Below are 25,560 nucleotides of genomic sequence, written 5' to 3'. Positions count from 1 at the left end.
TTCATAAGAAAATGGTGTTCTGCTCCTGCAAGTGCAGAGTAAAGAAATGTACCAATAGGACAGATTTTAATGTGATTATACAGGCTTGCTCAAATACCGTTAGTATGTGTGTTACCACACTTAAGCCAGACCTATGTTCATTGCCAATGCTTGTCTATTTAGTTTAAACACAATTAGTATATCTGGTCAAAGAATAAGTCTTCTCTTATCAAGATTCAATGCCACTCTCACAACCCTACCATGTTGCACAGTGCCAACGTGTGTCATTCGATATCAGCACCCTTTACACAGTCACCCAATGAGTCGATGGTATACAGTGGCAGGGAAGGCGAGCTGCAAACCGGTGCACAGATAGGATTTTCAGCTCGTCTTTGGAGGCTGTCAACAGCTGACGTCTATTAAGGGGTGTCAATGCACCCTATAACATCGGCAGCAGCCTTAGTGACCCTTTGTTTCCCTCCTTTTTTGGGGGGGTAGGCATAGGGGGATTGGTGGGTGTAGAAAGTTGGCTCTGTATATGGTATATCACTAGATGGTTATATCATGCGCAGAGTCAAAAGATTCCCCAGAACTGTACAGGGCTCAATATAAAACCCAAAGTGCTCTACTAGTGGTAGTGTGGGTGAGCAGCCTTAGGCCTAACACAGAGGAGTGTAAGCCATTTATTGCACAACATTGAGCAATAATGAGCACATGACTCAAAAAGGAGATCCACACCAATTTTTCTCAAAATAAGCTTTGTTTCTGTTTTTTTTAAGACCAAGGTCTTCGCAATAAGGTAAGTACCTTCTTAACTAAAAATACTTTTCACTTTCAAAAGTGCAAAGATTTTCTATGGAGGAAAACAGAAATGCGGTTACACAAGTAAGTAAGCACTTGACAGTTCCAGTCTTTGGAACCAAAGGTCAGCAAGGGGCAGGGGTCAAGTAAGAACCAAAACTACACCACCAGCGGCACAGGAGCAGCTGGGTGCAGAGGTCAGAATCAGAGTTCAGCCCAATGCGTTTCAATGGAGACAAGGGGTGCTCGTAACCACACTGCTTGCAGGTAGGTAAATCAGTTGCAGGGACCAAGCGTTGGAGGTTAGGTTAAGCACAGGAGGGGCCAAAAATCAGCACCAAACATACACCACCAGCGGCATAGCGGTGGCTGGGTGCAGGGTGCAATTTCAGAGTCAGACACACAGTGCTTCTCAATGTAGACTTTGCTTTCAACAAACAGGCTGCAGGCGATGAACTGGAGGTTGCAAGAGGGAAACCAATGATAGTAGATCTAAGTAGAGATGTATGGGGTCATAAGGGCACTCTTGATTAAGTTCACCAGGGGCTTCAGATGTAGGGGCGCCTTTAAACGTCTGAGTCTTCTTACCAGAGCCAGCCGCGGTCAGGGGGAGCCTCTGGATTCTGACTGCAGGTGTTGTCATGGAGTCCAGGTGAGGTCAACCAATGCTGGACTGTAGGTCAGGATCACTAGGGAACCTGTTCAGGGTTGGTAGTCCACCTGGACATGGGCCAGGAGGTTTCGAGTGTGGAGTGGTCAGGACTCACTGACCCGGAAGGCACCAGAGTCCTTTGTGTTAATTTCTTGGGAACAGAACCGCTGTCCTCAGGAATGCTGGTCTATTCAAAGATCAGGCAGTCTGCCGCAGGTTTCAGGAAGTCACTGGCTGCAGAACAAGCATCGTCTTCTCCCAGGGTCTTTGAAGCTGGAGACAGGCCGGTAGGGCTGGGGCCAAGTAAGTTGTTTTCAGGCTTCGCTGCACGGCTTCTTCATCATCCTTCTTCTTAGGTCATAGGTAAATAGTTTCAAGGTCTGAGGGAGCCTCCTAAATACTAGATTTAGGGGCACTTTAAGGTAGTAATAGGTAGGGCCAATCAGCAACTCACCTGGGGTGACTGCACCCTCTATTGTTCCACCCTCTTGTGGGAGTGGCGATAGACCTAGCACTGATTGGAGGCATCTCCCCATCTTCAAGATGGTGGGGACTGAAAGATGTGCTTCATCTTGCCTACCCCACCTTAGGGTTGGAGTTGGCAGAGGTGAGCACACCTCCTGTTCTTAGTTATCCCAATGGTTTTCCCACCCAAAGTGGCTGCCATCTGCTCCTAGCAGCAGAGGCTGGAGGTTGCATTACAAAGGCTATAGCTATTCCAAGTAGTTGAATGCATAGAGTGGGTCTGATGAATGACAGCATGCATATACGTTGCTAGGCCCCGTCTCTCTTTGTGGCTGGGATGAAGTAGTTAATATACCCTGGGATCGTCTGTACTGATTCAATCCATGTGTCCTGCAACATAATTATTTGAAAAGAAAGGAAGTAGTTCAGTGTTTCTTGTCTGCCAGTTTGTCGAGCAAGCCATTGATATTCCAATAACAAACTTCGGGTGTCCCTATGGGCCCAGAGAGAGTTGTTGCCAATTCAGGTGCTCATAATTGGCCTGATGGTAGATTCAGGGTGCATGGAAGCCGAGTCCAGTCATGAGAGTAAAGGGAGCCCCTGGTGTCTTGTGGTAGCTGCAAAGCACCTTGCTTGGTCAAAGGCAATGGTGACTTGCTTCATGCACATCTTAAGATTGAGATAGTAATGTTGCTGGGAGATGTAATCACCTGGTTAGCTGTTTGCGTAAGAAGGATATGTGAGTACGCTGGTTCGATAATAGGAGTCATCTGAATGCCACCATTTTATAAAGAGTCCTGGTACTCCCAAAGCTAGGTTTGAGTCAGTTTTTGAATTTCAAGTCAACTTAGATATTTCATTTCCGCAAGCTTGGGAGGATGGAAGGAACTTAACTGAGGCTATGTCGGCTGTGGACGAGTTTGCAGCGTCAGGTATTTGGTTCAGTAGCTGAAGAATGATTCTGCGGTTGAGTAAGCCTTATGGGCCTCTTGACGTATATTCTGGGTGCATTAGGACAGCCCGGTTACTGATGGTTTAGTGGAGGGGGTTGCTGATGGTTTGGTGAAGGAGCGAGCCATTGTCTGGGTTTTTCAGCATTGATGGGCGAAGGTAAAGTTGAAGGTGTGCGTTCAGCTGGTATTAGTCTGTCTCTATTGTTTGAGACCTGCAGCTCTGAGTTAACAGCTCCATGGGCATCCAAGTCCCGCACAGATGTAACGGCGCATTATTTTTACGTGATCAGCAGTCAAGATTAGTGCGGCTACCCCACTTGCAAAGTGGGGCCTATCGCAAAGAGTGCTTCATTGGGGGAGGGGGGACCCTAGTTCTTGAACGGCCTGTGTCAGGTTGTCCAATAGGGCTTATCGAGTTTGTGGGTGCAAGTTGGGGTGCCGTGTTGACTTGATTTTGGGATCTCGTTGAACCTGCCTCCTGGGGCTGCGTTGTGCTGTTGCTCGTGGAATCCTGAGTGGTGCTCTGTGAATTGTTTTCAGTGTGGTCTGGGTCCCTCTCTAGCACTACTTGTTGAATAGTTTGGAATTATTGCTCTGGTTGCTAAAAAAAGGAATAGATTGTTTTCTTCACTTTAAATTTTAACCCTTTGTTTTTGCGCTTTACGCCAGGTTTTCTTCAGTGGTTCTTCAGGCTGGTGTCTCTGAGCTGGTGCTGAAGTGTGACTCAAGTGCAAGGGGCAGTCACTGGAGTCTCAGTCAGAGCTGACGCGCAAGGTGGCATGAGGGCAGTGAAGCAGTGGCACTTTTTCAAAGGACTCTCCCAACTGCAATTTGTCTACTGATAGTGGCAACACCTGTGTAATTGTCCCCTGGCTCATCTTAGGAGAAATTACTGTAGGAGGGGGAACCATTTGGGATGCCTGCTGCTGTACGCATGTGACGGCTTCCCTTGTAGGATCATTTATCGGGATTGGTAGATTAAAAGAAAACCATATGTTTTTGAGGATGCCACCCAGCATACTTGGAAGAGTTTCCAGTTTGTCCAAAATTAGAGGGCAGGCACAGGGACCATCCGGCATCATCATTTCTGCCACCCTTTGAGCTTTGATTATTAAGAAGTTGAGCTTGACAATTTTGGCATTGATCCCTGATGAAAAGATGGCCATTGTATTTAACAACTTTATCTGAGTGTCCATTTTGGTTGATTGATTGCTAGGGGCTTCAAATGTCAGTTGCAAGGTGTTTAATAGTACTCCCCAAACATCTACTAAATCCCCTTGGAGTTTTTAGTACATCTGTTTGCACACTCAGTAGGGCCCTTGAGTATCCATCTGGGGAATGCAGGGTAGAGTTTGTGTGGCTTAGCTCCCCCTCCCATATATGGCCATCCTAGCTTCCTACTCCACAGAAGTGAGTGAGGAAGGATTCTGCAAGAGCCTGCCCTCCGAAGGCTCCTGAGTGGCTGAGCTACCAGGATGCTCACTGTCAGGGCATGGCTGAGCCATTTGTTCTTGTTGACGAAGTTGATGAAAACTGGTGGTTGGTGAGGCTGTGAGGTGGCAGGGGATGGTAATCTTTTGGGATTGTTGAGCTTGATTGGGGGGTGTCAATGGTTGAGGGACCTGGTGTTTTCGGACTGAGGTGCAGTAGTTTCATGTAGAAGGGCAGAGTCACCCTCCGCTTCACTGGCTCTGCTCTCCAAAAAGCTTGTGGGCAAGGGTAATCAACACTGATTTGGGAGCATCACTGTATTTAGTTGTGCTGCCTGGCTGCATGGGGGAACATCAGGCCAGTGATGTTCTCTGAGTGTGTGGGGCTTGCGCCTTTGATCTGGTGCTGATGTTAGCATTGCCAGGATGACTGTTATCGACCGTGATGGAAATAGGTGCCTCAATTCCAAGGGCACCTTGGGTGGTTTGTATTGCTCCTTTAACTTTTGGCAGCAGAGGGTCCTTGCCAAATGGGGTGTGCTGCAGTGTGCCTTGAGCCATGCCATAGGCAGCTATTTGATTAATAATTTTTAGTTCTAAGGGGGATGGTAGGCGCAGGATATTTGAGAATGAAGCGTAGATAGTGGGCTCTGAGTGCTTGAGAAAAAAGCAATTTGTGTCAATTTTGGTTTGGCATTTTTTCCTCTTAGATGGTCCTGGCTTTTGTTGTGTCAAGCTTTTCTGGATTTGTCAAATCTATGGTGCTGCCACCTGATTTCATTGGTTGTACGATGGTACAACGCAGGTAAATACATTGCATGCCTTTGCCACACATTTTTAAGCATGCATGTTTTTACCACAAATATGCATTTACAACGTATGCCAATACCAAGCATTGTTTTTAGATTTAAAAACAATGAATTTGTGGGGGTGACCCCCCAACTTAACTTAAATGTGTGGTATTGGAATGCGTTGTAAATGCATATTCGCGGTAAAAGTATGCGTGCTAAAAATGCATTGAGCTGAGCGGAGGTGATATGATGATTGCTGCAGTAGATCACTTGTTGTACTCCGCTCCCCTAGTCGGGACTGCCTTTCCTTTGGGCTGTGATGCAGGGAGGTGGCCCTTGTCTTCCCAGATTGCAGGGTGATGTTCTAAGATGAATTTGGCTAGGAAATGGGCAGGTAGGAGCAAAGTAAAGGCAGAGTTGAAACTGTTTCAGGACTAATTTTGCCAAGGCTTTGCAGAGCGTTGGTGGGTTTAGGCTTAGGATGGTGGTGACACCCAACCTTACGAGCCTTGGAACTTTCAGGGAAGCGGAGCGATTTGAGTTAAACTAAACAAGTGTTTCTGGAGCATGCCTGGTGGTGTTGACTATTTTGAGGGTCCTTTGGTGAAAGTGGAAGGGGTGAGCACAGAGAGGCACTCTCCCGGCTGCAAGCCATGCTCGACCTAGCTAGTCCGCTTCCACGGTCTGGGGGCTCGACCTAGTGAGGTGGAACTACCCATCTATCTTTCCTCTCCCTCTTCCCTCTGACTTTTTGCCTCATCAATGCTTGCCGGTGCTCACTTGCTCTGCCTTACTTAACTACAGTAAGACTCCAGACCCCAGCGGAAGTCTCCCCAGTTGAGGTTTCAGTTGTGGCACCACAGGGGTAACAAGTTAAAGAAGTGGGGTGTGGGTGGTGTCCTGGAATCCTGGGTGAGGAGCATGCAGAGCCATAAAAGAGTTGAGGAGCTTAGGGGCAGTGCCCCTGTGGTCCAGGGCCCCGGGGTGCCAGGTATCTATCCTGTAGAGTTCAGACAGTGCTATGTAGCTCTATGCGGGGCTGTGTGCCGCGGTGTCGGACTCCCTCGTTGCTTGCTGGGTTTGGCTCTGGTGCTGTCCCGACACCAACTGCTACAGCACCGAGGCAGCTGTGGTGAACCCAAATGGGGGAGAGAGCGGGCTCAGCTGGCTAGCTGTGGTTTGCTGCTGCGAGACCGGAGCTCCATGTGGGTTCTCAGAAGGTTCTCAGCTCATCCTGGTCGCAGCTCTGCGGAGCTCTTGAGTGCGGTCCTAAACCCCAACTCACTTTTCTCCTGTGCACCAAAACCCCCTGTTTTTTAGGCCATGAGCCTCTCTTCTCCAAGAAAGCAAGCCCAAACAGCAGGGAACAGCGTCCGGAGAGCCATGAGTCTGCCTACCAGCCACACACCACTCTGCAGTGTCTCGTGCTCGTTGCTCAGCACTGTATCTCCCCTCTCTCTCCCTAGTCTGGCCCAACCCCTTCCCTGTTCTCAGGGACTCGAAGCTCCACAGATCACGGCCAGTAGTAGTGACTATTGGAGCTGCAACTCGAACTTAGGCACAGGCACAGGCCCCTCTGTGGCCTCACTCGGTGGCTTCTCAGATTGCTACGCAAGTTCTTTCTGCCATCCACTACTTGTAATACGACACATTCGCTGCTTCACTCTGGCTTCAATGCAGAACATGCCTCGACAGATGAAACAAGCATTGGCATAGCCAATAGGTCTCGCCTTTGGGACCTTATAAGTGTTTAGCCATGCAACAGTTGCATAACTAAATACTTATAAGGTCCCAAAAGCGAGACTTATTGGCTATACCTAGGGGCCGTGCGGCCGCGAAAGTGAAAGTGATCGCGATTGCGATCACGATCAAACATCAAAGTGGCCGTGCGGCCGCAAAAGTGAAAGCAATCGCGGTAAAGTGCGGCGCCCGCGCACATGCACTGTAGCTCCAGGCTGGCCTGGTAGCACTTTTTGGAGCCCTCTCAATAAGTCTCGCCAGACCAGCGCATGCGCTGGGTCAGGCGAGACCTAAAAAAGGAGTGCAGGGTTCATCCTCATGCAGACTTATTTCTCTCATAAACATTACATGGGATAGTAACTTAGAAAAAAAAGCAGAAAATTGTTAAGGGCTTTGACATAAAACAAAAAATGGAGTACATCCACACTTAACTAAAACTGAGCAGTTCTCTTTGAAAATACTCTTACAGGTGATGGATCTGTGAACAATTGAAACAAATAATTTCAGCGTGAATTGCATAGAATGTATGAAATTTGATCTTTCTACTCTAAGAGGAACAACAAAATTGAACATTAGCATTGAGTACTGATTATTTACTGTGTAAACGTCATCATGCGTGTGATTCTCTTTCAAAAAATGGTCTATCATGTTTATTGTATTCCGTTTACAAAACATTTTGCTGTGGTGTTCTCAAAGTTGTCTTGACTTTCCTCATGGTCATGCCAATGTAAGGGAGATTGCAGAGGCATGTTATCAGATAAACCACATTGCGTGAATTGCAATTAGTATGCTTCCTGATCTGCCAGACTCTTCTAGTCCTGTCTGTAAGGGCCTTAGTTTGAACATTGAAGTCGGACATCTGATTGCAGTTCATCCTGAGGTGAAGGAACTGTCCGTAGGGTGTGTTCTCTCTTCAACATCTTGGGAGGAAACTGTGAAACCTCAAAAGGGTGTTTTTACCTGTGGTTTTGTGGTAGGTTTTCGTGCATAGTTTTCCATCATCAGAAAAAATAGTAACATCCAGAAAGGTGACGGACTCTTTGCTCATTATATGGGTAAATCTTAGATTAATATCAAGTGTTTGCCCAATCAAGAAATGGAGGATTTGTTACCCTCCCAGATGCCATTGATGTATTGTTTCAAATGGACAATGTTCTGTTTGAACTGATTGGTTTTGTTTTGGATGTATTTGGTTTCAAAATTGCATACATAAAGACGAGCCACGCTAGGGTGCTCCCCATGGAGGTCACAAAGTCTGGAGGTATACCGTTCCTTCATATTCAAAATAGTTTCTCATGATAGCAAGTTTAGCACATCTAAGGTGAATGGCTTTGGTGGTCTGTGGGCAATGAAGTCCCCTTCGCTGCTGGGGGCCCTTAAGGGCCAACTAGCCTACCTGTTACCTCCAGTGAGCCCCACACAGTGGGATTGCTGAAAGTGGTCGCAGGCAACACACCCTTTTTACACCACTCTGCAAACGTGCCTCCTGGCACACTGCTGCTTGTGGGATGGAGTCCACTTTAGTCCTGAAGTCCTCAAGACACAAGGGGACCTCATCACCCCACCAGCAATGCGCCAAGAGGTGCATTTGCAGCGTGTTGTAAAAAGGGGTGTGGCCTGGGACCACCTCTCAGCAATCCGACTGAGCCTTCTACTAATAAAAGCTACTGGTTGGTCCAAGCCCTCGTTGTTCAATTGTGAGAGTACTGATTCCACACCATGCTCTGAAGTATCTGTCTGCACAACAAATTCTTGGGAGAAGTTGGGTGCCTTGAGCAGGGGCACATAGCAGCTTTCAGGGCATCAAAAGTGGTCTGACAGGCATTAGCCCAGATCACTTTCCTTGGCTTCTTCCTTGAAGTCAGCTCTGTCAAGGGGGCAACAATGGTGCTGAATCCCTTGACAAACTGTCTGGAGTACCCTGTGAGTCCTGTCACCTCTGTCTGGGTCTTGGTGGGCTCCCAAGCCAGAATAGTGTTGATCTTTGGCTATATGGGAGACACTTGGCCGCTTCCTACCTGGTGCCCTAAGTACACCACAGATCCCTGCCCTATCTGGCACTTAATGGCTTTGATAGTGAGGCCAGCCCTCAGCAGAGCCTTCAGCACTTCACGGAGGTGTTGCAAGTGTACCAGCTGGAGCTGAACACAGCAACGTCATCCAGGTAAGCGGCACTGAATTCCTCCAGCCCGGACAGTACCTGGTTCACCAGTCTCTGGAATGTGGCAGGTGCGCTCTTCAACCCAAAGGGCAGGACACGGAACTGGTAGTGCCCCTCCGGCATTGAAAACACAGATCTCTCTTTTGCCCCATCAGTCAAGGCTATCTTCCAGTACCCAGACGTTAGATCAAACGTGCTAAGGTACTGGGCTGTTCCCAGTCAATCAATGAGCTGATCAGCTCTGGGGATGGGGTGGGTGTCAGTCCTGGTGATGGCATTGAGCCCACAGTATTCCATGCGGAACCAGAGTTGCCGCAGCTTTTGGAACCAAGACCATTGAGCTAGCCCAGGGGCTGCTGCAGAGCTCTATCATCCCTAACGCCAACATTTTGGAAAGCTCTTCCTTAATGCTGGCCCTGACTTTGTCAGTTACTCTGTAAATTTTATGATTCACAGGTCAACTGTCCATTGTCTCCACATCATGAACACACCATTTGTAGGTTCCTGGAGTCAGGGAGAACTGGGAGGCAAACTGTCCTAGCACCTGGCGACAGTCCCTCTGGGATCAGGATGGGATTGAGGTTCACTCCATCCACTGACCCATCATGCTCTTTGGCTGCCAGGAGGTTAGGAAGAGGCTTGCTCTCCTCTTCCATTCCATCATCTGTAGCCAGGAGCATTGTCACTCAAGACCTCTCAAAGTGAGGATTGAAGCGGTTCATGTGCAGAGCCCTCAAAGGGTTTCTGGAAGTTTCCACGTTGACCAAGTAGGTCAAATCACTCTTGCGCTTCACCACCTGAAATGGACCAGTCCACTTGTCTTAGAGCGCACAAGGCTCCACTGGTGCCATTACCCACACTTTTTAGCCAGGCTGAAACTCAACCAGATTGGTATTCTGGTCGTACCATCGATTCATCTTCTCGTCGCTGGCTTTTTCTGAAGCATTGAGTCTGGTTCCTGATGACCAGCATGTAGCTGAACACACCCTGGGGGATCTTACCAGGAGTTTTCTCCCAGCCCTCCTTCACTCAGAGGTCCTCTCGCAGGGTGCTCATGCAGCAATTCAAAGGGACTGAACCGTAAGGATTTCTGTGGTACATCCCTGTAGGCAAACAGCGGGCATGGTAGGAAGATGTCCCACTTAAGTCTCATGTGTTCTGAAAGACACATTATCATGCCTTTCAGGGTTCAGTTGAACTTCTCAACCAAACCTTTCCCTTGGGGATAGTAAGGTGTGGTGAATTTGTACATTACACAACAATCCTCCCACAATGGCTTCATATACCTTGACATGAAGTTTCTATCATGGTCAGAGACCACGTTTCTGGGGAACCCGACATGGTATTAGATCCCCATCAATGCACGGCTCACCACAGATGCTGTGATTGTCCTCAGAGGGACTGCTTCCGGGTTTCGGGTGGCATGGTCCACCAAAACCAAGATAAACATGTTGCCTAAGGTTGTCTTGGGTTCCAGTAGTCCCACAATGTTGATGCCCACCTGCTCGAATGAGGTGTTCACCACAGGAAAGGGTTGGAGGGGAGCGTTACACCTCTTTCCAGTCTTGCCACTTGCTTGGCAAGTCTGACAAGACCTACAATGTGTGCAAACGTGTCTCTGCATTTGGGGCCAGTAAAAGTGGGTGACAAGCCTGTGATAGGTCTTGTTGTACCCCACAAGTCCTGCCAAAGGCAGTTCATGACACAGTAGGAAGGTCCTGTAATACGCGGGTACCACCAGCACACGGGCTATCCCATGCTCAGCAACCTTAGGCTCACTGTAAAGGAGACCATTCTCCCAATAAATTAAATGTGATCCAGATGGACCACCTGCTGCCTGGTCTGCAGCCTGCTGATGCGAATCAACAAGAGTAGGGCATTCCATCTGCGCCTTGCAGAACTCATCCCTGGAGGGACCTCTTCCTGCTGCCAATGGGTCAGCTCAGACATGTCTCCCAGTTCGGCCACTAGTTCCCCTGTAGATTTCAGGGCAGTGGAGTAACAAAACTTGAGGGGGCCACCCTGCAAAGTACATGGAGGGGGCCCCCCATTCTCTGCACCAGTCAAGACCTCTCAGGCCAGCGACCCGCCAAACAGCAGGGTCTCACCCCAGCCATAAAAAAAGGATTCTGGATCTCCCTTTGGTCACGCCCGCTCTTTCGTCGGGCGGTTTACATACATCAGTAAATACTGCTGCTGCACCCTCCAGCAAAGTTACATAACACTGCCTCCAGCCGGCCCACCAAACACATCCTCCTACTTGATGACCCACCTCCAAGCGAAGCCCGCTCAGTTAACCACCTCTAAACACAGACCACTGCTGTCGTGCCTGCTACTAATGCATCCATTACACTCTACTCTCACCCCAACGAAACCTGCAGTTATGCTTTTCCGCCCACCTTTAAAACCACCCCTCGGATGTCACTGCGATCTGTGACCGCCGCCCACTGCTCCCCTGTCCACCACCGACAGAAAGACTGATGGCCGGTCCCCATCTAACCACTGCCTACCAGTAAAGACAGAGCCTTTCAGCTGCTGCCCTCCCCAGTACCACTGTAGTAGTTTAAAACATGTTAAACAATCTCTTCAACTGACCACCCCAAAACCATTCTTCCTGCTAGCCTCTACGGCATCAAAGCCATTCCTGCTACTTTTCATCCTCTGCATGATGCACACAATAATATTACATGTACAAAGGGTCTGATTTGTGTTTCCTCACGCCAACATTAATTTACACTGTGTACCCCACTGAACCATACCTCCTGTCAAAGGCAACCTGATCTCATATGTAGCACCAGTCAGCAAGTACCCCAAGGACAAACACCAGAGAGAATGCGCGGTTCATGTAATTCAATCAATCAATCAATCAATCAATCAGAATATTTGTAAAGCGCACTACTCACCCGTGAGGGTCTCAAGGTGCTGGGGGGGCGGGGCACTGCTACTGCTCGAATAGCCAGGTCTTGAGTAGCTTCCTGGGTCTGCCGTAGGAGGATGGAGAGGGAGTTCCAGGTCTTGGCGGCAAAGTGGGAGAATGATCCGCTGCCGGTGGTTGCTCTATGGATGCGGGGGACGGTGGCGAGGGCGAGGTTGGCGGAGCGGAGCTGGCGGTTCGAGGTGTAGAAGGTGAGTCGTCTGTTGAGGTATGCTGGTCCGGTGTTGTGGAGTGCCTTGTGTGCGTGGGTGAGGAGTTTGAAGGTGATCCTCTTGTTGACGGGAAGCCAGTGCAGGTCTCTCAGGTGGGGTGTGATGTGGCTGTGGTGAGGGATGTCGAGGATCAGGCATGCAGAGGCGTTCTGTATGCGTTGTAGTCGTTTCAGAAGATTGGCCGAGATTCCTGCATAGATGGCATTTCCATAGTCCAGCCTGCTGCTGACGAGGGCCTGGGTGACTGTTATTCTTGTTTCGGTGGGGATCCACCTGTAGATCTTGCAGAGCATGCGGAGGGTGTTGAAGCAGGAGGACGAGACGGCGTTGACTTGCTTGTTCATGGAGTGTGTTGAGTCGAGGGTAAACCCCAGTTTGCGTGCATGGTCGGTGGGTGTCGGTGCTGCTCCCAGTGCAGTCTGCCACCAGGAGTCATCCCAGGCTGAGGGGGTGGAGCTGAGGATGAGGACCTCCGTCTTGTCCGAGTTCAGCTTCAGACGGCTTTTCTTCATCCACTCGGCGACAGCTTTCATTCCTTCGTGGAGGTTAGTTTTGGCGGTGAGGGGGTCCTTGGTGAGGGAGAGGATCAGCTGTGGGTCGTCGGCGTACGAGATGATGTTGAGGTCGTGCAGTCGGGCGATGCGGGCGAGCGGTGCCATGTAGACATTGAACAATGTCGGGCTGAGGGATGATCCTTGGGGTACGCTGCAGATGATCTCTGAGGCTTCAGAATGGAAAGGAGGGAGGTGGACCCTCTGGGTTCTGCCAGAGAGGAAGGAGGTGGTCCATTCCAGAGTCTTGTCTCGGATCCCTGCATTGTGGAGGCGTGTGTGTAGGGTGCGGTGGCAGACAGTGTCGAAGGCGGCTGATAGGTTCAGGAGGAAGAGGGCCGCAGTTTCGCCGTTGTCCAGCAGGACCCTGATGTCATCGGTGGCAGCGATGAGGGCAGTTTCAGTACTGTGGTTGCTGCGGAACCCGGACTACGACGGGTCCAGGATTTTGTTCTCGAGGTAGCGGGTCAGCTGTCTGTTGACGGTCTTCTCGGGGAATGGTAGCAGGGAGATGGGCCTGAAGTTCTTGAGGTCTCTCGGATCCACCTTGGGTTTCTTGAGTAAGGCATTGATCTCGGCGTGCTTCCAGCTCTCCGGGAAGGTTGCGGTCTCGAAGGAGATGTTGATGGCCTTGCGGAGATGGGATGCAATGGTGGCGCTAGCTTTGTTGAAGATGCGGTGTTGGCATGGGTCTGACAGAGAGCCGGAGTGGATGGTGTTCATGATTTTGATGGTGTCTTTGTTGTTTATGTTGGTCCAGGTGAGCAGGGGATCGATGTGGGTGGTGGCCGTGGGGTCTGAGGTGTCAGTGGCTGTTGAGATGGTCAGGTTGTTGAAGCTGACGTGGATGTCTGCGATCTTGCGATGGAAGAAGGTGACAAGGGAGTCGCACAGGTCTTGCGATGGTGGTATGTCGTTGGTGTTGCAGCTTGGGTTGGAGAGTTCCTTCACGCTGTTGAAGAGCTCTTTGCTGTTGTGTGCGTTGTTGTGGAGGCGTTCCTTGAAGGAGGCCCTTTTGGCGGATCTGATGAGGTGGTGTCGTCTGCGGATGGCGTTCTTGTGGGCTGTGCAGCTCTCCAGTGTCTGTTCGCGATGCCATTTCTTCTCTAGTTTTCTGCATGTTTGCTTGGAGGCCTGGAGCTCCCTGGTGAACCAGCTGGAATTCTTGTTTGTGCATCTGTTGGAGGATTTCTTGATCGGGGCGAGGGTGTTGGCGCAGTCGTCTATCCAATGCCTGAGGATGCTGGCGGCGGTGTCGGGGTTTGTGGGGTTAGCGAGTGGGCTTCGGGCCAGGGTGGTGTTTAGCTGGTCTTCAGTTATTTTGCTCCAGCTGTGGCGAGGGATCTCTTGGGTGCAGTGGTGCATGGTGGGTTTCTGGAAGGTGAAGTGGATGCAGCGATGGTCGGTCCCGTGGAGTTCAGTGGTGTGGCTGAAGGTGATGTGGGAGCTTGCGGAGAAGATGGGGTCAAGCGTGTGGCCGGCGGAGTGGGTGGGTGTTGTGATGAGCTGTCTGAGTCCGAGGTTGGCGAGGTTGTCGATCAGGGTGGTGGAGTTGGCGCCATCGTTGTTCTCGAGGTGGAAGTTCAGGTCTCCGAGGAGGATATAGTCTGTGGAGGTGAGTGCTGATGAAGTCAGCGATGGAGTCGCTGAACTGAAGCCGGGATCCGGGGGGTCTGTAGATGTAAGTTCCTCTGAGGGTGGTGATGTGATCAGTACGGATCTGGAAGTGCATGTGTTCGGCGGTGCCGAGGGTGTCATCGGAGCTAATCGAGACCCTGAGGGTGTTCTTGTGGATGATGGCATTTCCACCTCCTACTCCGTTGGTGTGGTCTCTGCGGGTGATCTTGTAGCCGTCCGGGATGGCTATGGCGATGTCGGGTGCAGAGGAGGTGATCATCCAGGTCTCTGTCAGGAAGGTGACATCCGGAGAGGATGTGTCGAGCAGGTCCCAGAGTTCGACGGTGTGTTTGCATGCAGAGCGGGTGTTCAGTAGTATGCATCTGAGGTGGTTGCGTTCTGTCGCGGCGAGCGGTTTGGCGGCTCGGAGGCTGGTGCAGCTGCAGCTCTGGCAGGAGAAGGGTCCTTTGGTGTGATTCGGGGCCACCAGGAAGCAGGCGTGTGGTCATCCGGTGTTGAGTGCGTGGAGGGTGCTGGCGGCGTAGTGGTGGCGGTTGGTGTGGCGTCCGAGGGGAGCAGGGGGTCTGGTGCTGGGTGCGGTCCAGGCGCGGACGGGCGCAGACGGGCTGGCCTTAGGCTCGCCTTCGGCACGCCAGCGGCGCTCCTGCTGCGCGTGGCCATGCAGCGGCCGCCATATAAGGGGAAGTGGGAGGGAGGAGCAGCTGGGAGGCGGGAGCGGGGCGGAAAATGGGAAAATGGGTGGTGGGGCTGCAGGGGAAACAGCGGCGGGAAAACGAGAGGGTAGAGCGGGCGGAGGATGCAGAAGTCAAAAAGGGCACAACAACAGTACAATAGTACAAAAGAAAGGAATAAAGGGGAAATACAGCTGAAAACAATACAAGGGCAGAGTTCAAAATTGCAGTAAGGCAGACAGGGAAAAAAGGGGCAGAGCGAGCGCAAGGAGCTTACTGCCTACTACTGGCTACCAGGGATGAGGCGCAGGTGGTAGCCTGCGGGTGGAGGAGGGCCTTGAACTTCCAGCAAGCGGCAGCAGCGGGCTCACAGGGACACGGACACACAGGTGGTGCTGTGCGGCGTGGGGAGCGACCTGCCTGGAGACAGGGTCAAGTGTCGCTCCCCTGTCTCTAAACCTACAGTGACAACATAGCATTTCCCCACTCACTGTCAGCCCAGCGAAGTCTGCAACCGCACAGTGGCCATCAATACCGCAACATCTAAAGCGCATTTCCACTTCCTTTCATTGGCAGCTCCTGATACATATACCTATGACTTCTGGGCAGCATCTATCACAGACCACAGCATTATTTGTCTCCCTAAGAATAACAGAATACTGTTGGTGAACACTTCTCTTACCACTTCCTTACTAATAACTAATGGACGATAACGAAAAAAAAATATAGTATTTTCTTATACAAATAGCGTATCAAGCACTTACAGCTCGCAGTCCTCACCAGATCCACACATATCAATATTCTGCTATTGCACCATCCTGTCAACCCTATTATTATCTGGAGATGTTTTTTATCCCTTCCCTGAACTGGGAAAAGAAATACCTTGCCCGAAAACAAGTCCCTTTAAAACCTTTGCTACTTATACAGGCTCGCAAAGCAATTACTTGTTTTGCTAACTGTCGTTGTAAAGCAAATAGGTAACTCATTCTAGGATTGGAACCACTGCTTAGAAGTGTGCAACTTAATACTGAGACGTAGGATGATTTTTTGCATGTCAGCCAGACACTTGTTCTTCCCTGCATGCGCACACAATGCAACAATACAATTCAGCTTAACAAAGTGCACCGGAAGGTAAAGAAACAGCCCATATTATTTTTACAAAGAAAAATAGACAATCGTCAACTTTATACTCCATGACATAAACGCCTTAGCGTGCACAGCTTGTTCAAATCCACACCACGTAATTGTACCACACACAGCACATTTGAACATCTCATAATTCCATGCCAGACAATTCAACTATAAATAATTTCCCCCTACAACACTCCATACCACATAATTACAATCCTAAAAATTTAAAAACATATTTCCACTTCACTCCACATAATTCCACATCATATAATAACATTCCACACAACTTAATACCACTAAAAAGCACATAATTACACACAACACAATTCAACTACACACAATTCCACTTCAACCTATATAACTATACTTCACCCAACATATTTACACTCAACTCCAAAACATATAATTATTTTCCACAAAATACAACTCTGCAACATGCTACATAATTCTACTCCGCACAAATATACACCACACCATGCCACATTCCACACAATTCCACAATTCATTCCCACACAATTCACCACACCATATAATTACACTCCACATAATACCACTCAGCACCACATAATTAACCTCCACATAATTATGCTCTACTCCATATTGCATAAATACACTCCACATAAATCCAGTCTATGCCACATAGCAACATTCCACATAACTACACTTCACACCATACCTCGTAATACCACTCGACATACTTTTCACTCAACAATGCACAATTCCACGTCACACAATTCAACTCTACACATTTCCATTCCACACCACATAATTCAACAACAAACTACATAATACAAACCAACACAATTACACAACACACCACATACATCCAATCTACACCACAAAATTCCACATCATGCTACAATATTTCACTACACAGATCCAATCCACACAACACAATTCCACAACTAACAATTCCAAATCCAAACCACATGTCCACTTGACACCATACACATTCACTCCACTACAAACAGAATATACATAGGTAAAATACATTGTACTTTACAACGTCAATAGCTCTAACTCTCACAAATGTGAGACCATTTGCATTGCAAATGTTTGTTTACCTTCCAAGGCGTCCCAGCAGATCCTGTTCCTGGAGCTACAAACCTTCTCCTGCCCCAGTCAGCATTGTGCTGCCTCGTCCCTTCTCAGAGGAGGAGTACCTTGTGGAGAATGCTCTCTCTGAGGGCCCCCACTCATGTCAGGGTCATGAGCAGAGCCCTGAGGAGAATTCTCTCTCTGTGGGCCCCCACCCTTGTCAGGGTCCTGAGCAGTGCCCTGTGGAGAATTCTATCTCTGAGGCCCCCTCCCATGTCAGGGTCCTGAGCAGTGCCCTGTGGAGAATGCTATCTCTGGGGCCCCCACCCATGTCAGGGTCCTGAGCAGTGCCCTGCCCTGAGGAGAATGCTCTCTCTGGGGCCCCCACCGTTGTCAGGGTCCTGATCAGTACCCTGCCCTGAGGAGAATGCTCTCTCTGAGGGCCCCTATCCCCACACTAGTCAGGGTCCTGAGCAGTGCCCTGAGGAGAATGCGCTCTCTGAGGACCCCCACCCTTGTCAGGGTCCTGAGCAGTGCCGTGTGGAGAATGCTGTCTCTGGGGCCCTAAACATGTCAGAGTTCTGAGCAGTGTCCTGCCCTGAGGAGAATGCTCTCTCTGGAGCCCCCACCCATGTCAGGGTTCAGAGCAGTTCCCTGAGGAGAATGCTCTCTCTGGAGCCCCCACCCTTGTCAGGGTCCTGAGCAGTGTCCTGCACAGAGGAGAATGCTCTCTCTGGGGCACCCACCCATGTCAGGGTCCTGAGCAGTGCCCTGCCCTGATGAGAATGCTCTCTCTGGAGCCCCCACCCATGTCAGGGTCCTGAGCAGTGCCCTGTCCTTAGGAGAATGTTCTCTCTGAGGGTCCCTACCCTTGTCAGGGTCATGAGCAGTGCCCTGCCCTGAGGAAAATGCTCTCTCCGAGGGCACCCAGCCCCATCCTGTTCCTGTGCCTGGCTCTGATTGAAGAGAAACAATGTAACATGTTACTTTGTTTTTCTTCAGTCCAGGGTCAACCCGAGGAGCTCAGAGCAGGCTGCACACTGCAGCTGCTTAAGACCAAGAGTGCACAACACATGCAGCTCTCTACAGCTGAGCTGAGGGGGCCCCCTTCACTTACCCAAGACAGGGACCCCCTCACACTGCGGGACCACGGGGGTGTTTGTTACGCCCGTGTTTCAAGGCATCCCTCTCAGGCTCTGCCTCCTCCTGGACAGTGGGAACTTCAGGGGCAGGTGTCCCATGCCTTTGCCCTTCCTCTTTCTGGCAGCGACCTGGGCCACTGTTTCAGGCTCCAGGTCCTCTTGATCACCCCTACAGGCTGGCATTGACCTAGTTGTCACACAGGCCCACTCTGGCAGTCCCAACATCTTTAAATAAGCCTGGCGCTCCACCTCCCTCCAAGGTGAGCTCTTCAGGTCATTGCCAAGCAGACAGTCAACAAGCATGGATGGACTTATAATGACCTTCAAGGAACATGAGACCCCCCCCCTACACTCAAAGGAAACCTGCGCCACCTTACAGGTGCTCAGTTTTCTGCAGCAACTACAGGGTGAAGCACATTGGGGATGACCTGCTCTACTGACACCCATTGACACCTGACAGACATCACACTGAGTGTCTCTCAGAGCCTCCACCATCCTCCCATTGATGGTCACCTACTGCAGGTACGTTTTAGTGTTATCCTGCAGGTAGGTTTCCTGGACCATCTCTGTATCTCCTAATGAGATATGGGTCATTACAGCTGGCTCCCCACCCTCGCTAGGAACCAACTCCTCCCCCAGCACTACATTAACTAAACCTGGTGACGGTGCACCAGTGGGTGCTGGTGGTGCCTTAGGGAACTTGGGATCATTCTGCATGTGACCCTCCTGACCACATGCAGACCCCGGTTGTCTGGCATACCCTTAGGGGGCCATGGCTTCTTAGAACTGGGGGCTGGGAATCTTTACCCTGGGAACTATTTTTGGGCCCTTTAGAGAACTCCTTTTGGTTACCCTTGTCCCCCCCACTCTTCTGCTGGGGATCCCTGCCCACCTTTGGATGGGTTTCCCACATACCCCTTGTGGATCCTGGTACTCGTCCAGCATTCTACCTCCTGAGCAAGCTTCCTCGGGTCAGTCAGCTTACTATCCATCAGATGCTTGCGCAGCTCTGGAATACACAGACTACTCAAGTGTTCCTAACCAATCAGATTGTACAACCCCTGGTAATGAGTTACCTTGCTGCCCTTTATCCAACCATCCAGTGCTCTGCAATAAATATTCACACACTCAACCCACATATTGGATTCAAGCTTCTTGAAGGACCTAACCATTTCCCGGTGCTGCTCCAGTGTGAGCCAATACCTGAGGCATAAAGAATCCTTCCTATTGGCATAGGTCAGAACTCCCGCTTCCTCCAAAGGTGTCAGGGTGTTCCTCCCATTGGCCTCAAAGTGTCTCCACAAGCCCAACCCCCCAGTTCGTCTTTGGGAACTCATTTATTAACAGTGCTGCCTCGTAAGATGCAAACTATGCATAAATATCTGCCCCCTTCTGGAAATTCAGTACTAGGTTCTTCGGAATGCAAACCCTACCTCCTTGCACTGGCTGTATGCTGCCACTATTTATAATGGACTCCGCCTGTTTGGCCTTGAGGTCCAGCTCTATCATGCTCAATTTATGTGCAAAAAGCAACCTTTTTTCTTTCAAGTCACGAGCACTCTGGCTCTCCTCTGCTTGTTCTGGATTTCCATTTCCATCTGTTTCATCTTGAGCCTCAGGATTTCCAACTCATGCTCTCTGACCCTATTGTTCTCCTCTATTTCCTCTGGAGACAAATTCCTGGAAGAATGATTGCTACCAGCCCTAGATACGGCTCTCTCAAAAGCCAAATCCTGGGATCTGAAACCGCCTTCTGGCACCCCCCCATCCACATTGGCATCATCTGTCTCCTCAGCTTGTTTGGCCTCCCAGCAGGCCACTAAGGCCTTATGTAGCCCCTCTTTCCTAGAGTTGCTCTTCATGGGACATTCAAAGCTCTTGTAGAATTGCTTGAGTTGCTCTACTCTGTAGCTACTTAACATTTCATTGTCAAACTTCCATCCTGCAGCCTCGCTTGGTGATTTATCATTTAGAGACATCGTGTGTGGATATTTCAAGGGTCCGATCAAAAATAGAACTATAATAAAACAGTCTGTGGTTGCGTAGCGGTCTGCACTAATCTAGTGTTGTACACCAATCACTGTGGGTCAAGAACAAATACAAGTATCAATCCCACTGCTGCCACGAATGTTAGGAATGGAGTTCTCTAGTTGGCAGAGGTAGGTACCTTTGTCCAAATAGGGACCCTTGCTTCTAGTCAGGGTAAGGGGTATACACACTTTAGATAACCCCTGCTCACCCCCTGGCAATGTATAAAGTATTCGTACTCAAAACACACAGTAATACAGTGATAACACCACAAATGAGGCACCACGTCAGTTTAGAAGAATAAAGTATCTTTATCTAAACTCAACATGACCAAAACAACAAAAATCCAACATACAGGTAATACGATATGACTTGAGAACAGTTATTGCAAGAAATAAAACTTGTAGAAAACAAATTGCTCCACCAGGGGCTATTACGACGTTGTGACACCATTAAATTCAATCTACGGTGCCGACCGTGAGGAGTGTGGCATCGGGCATGGAGTCACACACATCCCCAAATAAACAGTACCTTGGAAACAAAGTCTATGACGATGCACGGTGTCGTGGAGGTGAGGCGTCCGTGCCAGGGTCAAGGCCGGCTCCCTGGCTGCCACCGGGGAGGCAAGGCATTGTGTTCATGAAGAGGCGACATGTCATGTCCAGGACAGGGGATGACAGTTGCATAGGCTGTGAGGCATCGGTTCCAGTGATGATGCGAAGTCGGCGAGTTTGTGGAGTCACCCTCTGCGGTTATCAGCGCTGTGATAACATTAAGCAGATGCTGGCGACGATGGAGTCAGTGCAAGCGCTGGCGTCGGCAGGACCGATAACTGCAGATGTCGACAGGCTTTAGAGCTGCAGTGCAGGCTGGGCAGTGCGTTGTTTACTTTACGAGTGATGCCCCGGGCCTCGGTACTGGTCTCGGTGGTGTTGATGACGGCGTCGGCGACAGGTTTTCTTGCTTCTCCTAGAGTTCCTCTGGCTCTCAACAGCAGGAACAACCTCCAGAGGCCCAAAACTAGAATAGGCAACTCCTGGCATGTTAGAACTATCAGCAAAAGGGTTCAGGGGAGCTTGGGTTAAGTCTTTGTATCCCTGAGACTTCAGAACAGGAGGCCAGCACACATAGGCCTTTGGAGATCCTCTTCAAGCAGGTTCACAGAAAAGTTCCAGTCTTTGTCCTTTCCTTGGCAGAAGCAGCAACTGCAGGCCAACCCAAGACAGCACACAGCAAAGGGGCAGTACTCCTCCTCATAGCTCTTCAGCTCTTCTCCTTGGCAAAGGTTTCTCTTGAGTCCAGAAGTAATCTAAACCTCACTGGTGCAGTTTGACCACAGGGAGTGTAGACAGCATTGTGCAAGGGAGACGGGTCATATTCAGGTGCAAGGAAATCTCCTCCCACTACTCTGAATTCAGTCAAGGTCTATTCAGCTCAGCTCTTAATCATCCTGGAAGGGCCAGGCACACCTCGACGCCCCCCAGCGGCTGGCTATAGTGAATGCACATCGCCAGCCCATGTCACTCCAAAACCAGACCATCAATACACAAACAGGCAGAAGCACACAGAATGGTTCAATAAGGAAATTCATACTTTCTAAAAGTAGCATTTTCAAACACACAATCAATTTAAAAACCATCTTTACATAAAGATGTATTATTAAATTATGAGTTAAGAGAGCCTAAACTTTAATCCTCTATCTTGTCCCAATGGGAAGTTATACTTGTAAGATGTTATAAAGCATTTCCCATTCTATCCTAAGTGGCAAGATAGCATTTCAATAGTGAAAAACGAAATTGACAGTATTTCACTATCAGGACATATCACCCACTCTAGTATATATCCTTCCTTTCACATACACTGTAACCTGCCCAGGGGGTACCATGGGCCTAACATAGAGGAGCCTTACATGTAAGAAAAGGGAAGGTTAGGGCCTGGCAAGTGGCTGTTTTTGCTAAGTTGACATGGCAGTTAACAAACTGCGCACAGACACATCAGTGGCAGGTCTGAGATACCATTTTCAGGGCTACTTACGTGGGAGGCACAATCAGTGCCACCGGCCCACTAGTAGCATTTGATTAAAAGGCCCTGGCACACATCAGTGCACTTCACTATTGACTTACCAGTAAATCAAATATGCCAATTAGCGAGAACCAGTTGTAACAACAATTTACACAGGGAGCACTTGCACTCTGGCACTACCGGAGGACGACGGCGGGACAACAGGTACAAGGCAGGCACTGACCAGAAAGACTGGTCATCCCCTTACCGCTTCCCTCCAGGAAGCCTTGGCTAATAACCCAAAGCATATGCATGAGAAGGGAATCCCCCTCTCACATATAGAAAAACGCCTTAGTGAGTGTATCACATAGTCTGTACCACAACACTAAGTCTGTTTTATTTCACCACACCTTTTTTTAAAAAACGGTCCTGAGGAAAGCCAGAACACTCTAAGGCACTGGCTGAAACATGTCGACCATCTGAAGGACGCAGGGGGCAGTAACTCGCCACCCTCACGCGTCCTGTAGCCTTACTTTTAACCGCTGGTGAAGGCCCAGTTATTAAAATTTAATTTACCCTCGGGTACTGGGACCACCACCAAGCCGTTTTAAATCACAACTCACCCCACCTCACTGCACTCTCAGCAATATACCAGCTCCGCTGTAATCAGGCGTCGTAGCACACCCGGGACATACTAGGTGTCACTGGGTGGGCCCGATGATGAAGCATGCCACCAACTAGGTTGGTGGGTGAGGGCTTCATGAATACACCAACAAGGTGCCCATGACAGAACTTATTTGAGTACTGTAACACTTTGGTCAACTTAAGCTAGTCCTCTTTGTTTAATCACATATAAACCCTCGGGGACTCGGACTAGCTAACTAGTCCTCTCTCTTCCTCTTGTTACACGCAGCACTTGCACTCTGACACTGATCAGCAGTGGCAAAGTGCCCAAAGCACCTAAACCAGCAGAAAAGAAATCCAGCACAGCAACAAAAATAAATAAGGTAGAGCAAAAGTCAAGGGAAACCACGCCAACGATGCAGATTCTAACTAAGGGTGGGCGTAGTTCGCGAAGTAGCACTTCGCGAAGCTACACAAAGTGAAGTTCACACTACGCGAGCTACGCGTAGCACTTCGCGAACTGCGTAGTAACATGTTCACACTGTGCAAGATGTTGTTTTCAATGATTGCACAGTGTGGACAAGCAACCGGCACTGTGCAATCATTGAAAATGGCATCTTGCACAGTGCGAGCTGTAGTTTTCTGCTGCTCGAGTACATTTTTACTCGAGCGGCAGCTTTCTCAACGCGAACTGGTAGTTTCTCATCGCGAGCGGTCGCGAGTATACGCGACCCCTCGCAATGAGAAACCTGACCTCCTCGCGTTGGGAATCTCGCCGGGAGGTTTATGTTCCATGCTCGCGATCGCCAACTTGATGTTGCTGATCGCGAACAAGGAAAAAGTCTCGCCGGGATGTCATTTTGCTTGCTCGCGGTCGCCAACTTGACGTTGAGGACCGCGAGCAAGCAAAAAATGACCGCAGCACTACGCAACACTACGCTACGCGTGTTCGCACTGTGCTACGTGCAGTTCGCGTAGTGCGAAGTAGCGCAAACTTCGCAAACTACGCGAGCGTAGCGTAGTGCTTCGCCCAGGCTTAATTCTAACAACATCCCACTACATCAGCCGAGGGGGAACACTGACTACTAGAATCTTTTTATTGAACGATCTTGGGCAGTATCACAGAAGTGCCCCAGGGTGCAATGGGTGTTAGCTCCCACTTTGCGTGCCCCCGGGAACTTTGGTATTGCAGAAGGGGCCGCAGATGCTTGAGCATCCCCTTCTGTAATACAGATAATGCTGGCGCATGTAAAGCGTCAGCACTGTCAACATGCAAATGAGGGAATCCCTTCGCCTCTACGCTCATGCCGCACTAAAGATGCAGGAACAGAGGCAAAGAAGCAGTCACTATCAGTTAGCCCCCTGGTAGCACCCTTCTGGAGGGGGTAAATGGGTCTCAATACCCTTGCAGGTAGGTGCAGTGACTCACTGCACGCGCCTGCAAGGGGATCTCTCTTCCCTCTTGAAAGTACAGACAGGTTGTCGCCTGCACAGTGAAACATGGAGCAGCTGCTTCAAAGCTGCTCCATTTTTCATTTGAATGCGCATCCCCCAGGGCAGCATGACTTTGCAGCTTCCCTGGGGGCAGCGCATTCAATGTAATAGGGTGCACTTTCCCTGTTTACACCCGGTGCACCTGTTTTAAGGTACGCCGTGTCGTAAATGGGGAAAGTGCGCCTATTCATATTATGAACCCTGATAGCCCACTCTACATTTGACTTCCATTATGGAATGCAGTAGGACCCACCTATGTTCCCACACGTCTATGTAGTATGCATGAACTAAAACCATTTCCTTGCAGCAGAGCCTAGCTTTATTATGATGGGGATGCATCTCGGGGGCAAAGTTCCCCCCACATGAAGCACAGATGATAAATACTGATGGTGTAGTTTGTCTCAGGGGGGAACGTCGGGCTGTGTACGAGAGAAGGTGTTCATTCTATTGTTATGTTGGTGCTTGGATTGGAATTTTTGTCTCATAGAGCTTTTTAGTGCCTATTTTGGAGTGGGTTGAGGGTCTGAATGGCTTTCATCCCCCAAAAGCGGTCCTTTTGTTTTTTTTTACAAAGTTACGATTCTTCTTGTCCAGTGCCCTGAATGCACCAACCAATCACCTTCTGATTGACAGACCTATCAAACGTATTTTTTTTGTCTCTTACATTCTGACAGCACTTCCTTTAATCAAAGTTAAGGAGTTCGTGGCTGCATATAGGGTGTTATTCGTAATGATCCCTACATTATCATAATCCGTGAATAAAATATATTGCAGTCAACTTTGTCAACTTCTCGTTTTGTTGTCTCGTAGAGGCACATAGTTAAAAGGCTGCTTTGTTTTTCTTTTCGTTTGATCTTTTTTTAATATGGAGCATGAGGGTCCAAAAATAGGAGCAGAGTAAACAGACTTACAGCACAAGAGGCTTTTAATCACCCCAGTCGAGTGCATATTATAGCAGATATGGCATCTTGTGTTTGCATTGCTAATTCCCTGTATACTCTGCACTGCCTTTTAAAATTCAAATGTTAGTGTTTCCAGTTCCTCTACAATTCTAAAGTTTGGAAATTTACCTACAGGTTTACAGCCTAATATAAAAGCCGCAAAGCTTCAGCTCACTGTTAGT

The sequence above is a fragment of the Triturus cristatus genome, chromosome 2_2 (genome assembly GCF_964204655.1).
Source record: "Triturus cristatus chromosome 2_2, aTriCri1.1, whole genome shotgun sequence".
Lineage (NCBI taxonomy): Eukaryota > Metazoa > Chordata > Amphibia > Caudata > Salamandridae > Triturus > Triturus cristatus.
Note: the sequence above shows the minus strand (reverse complement) of the source record.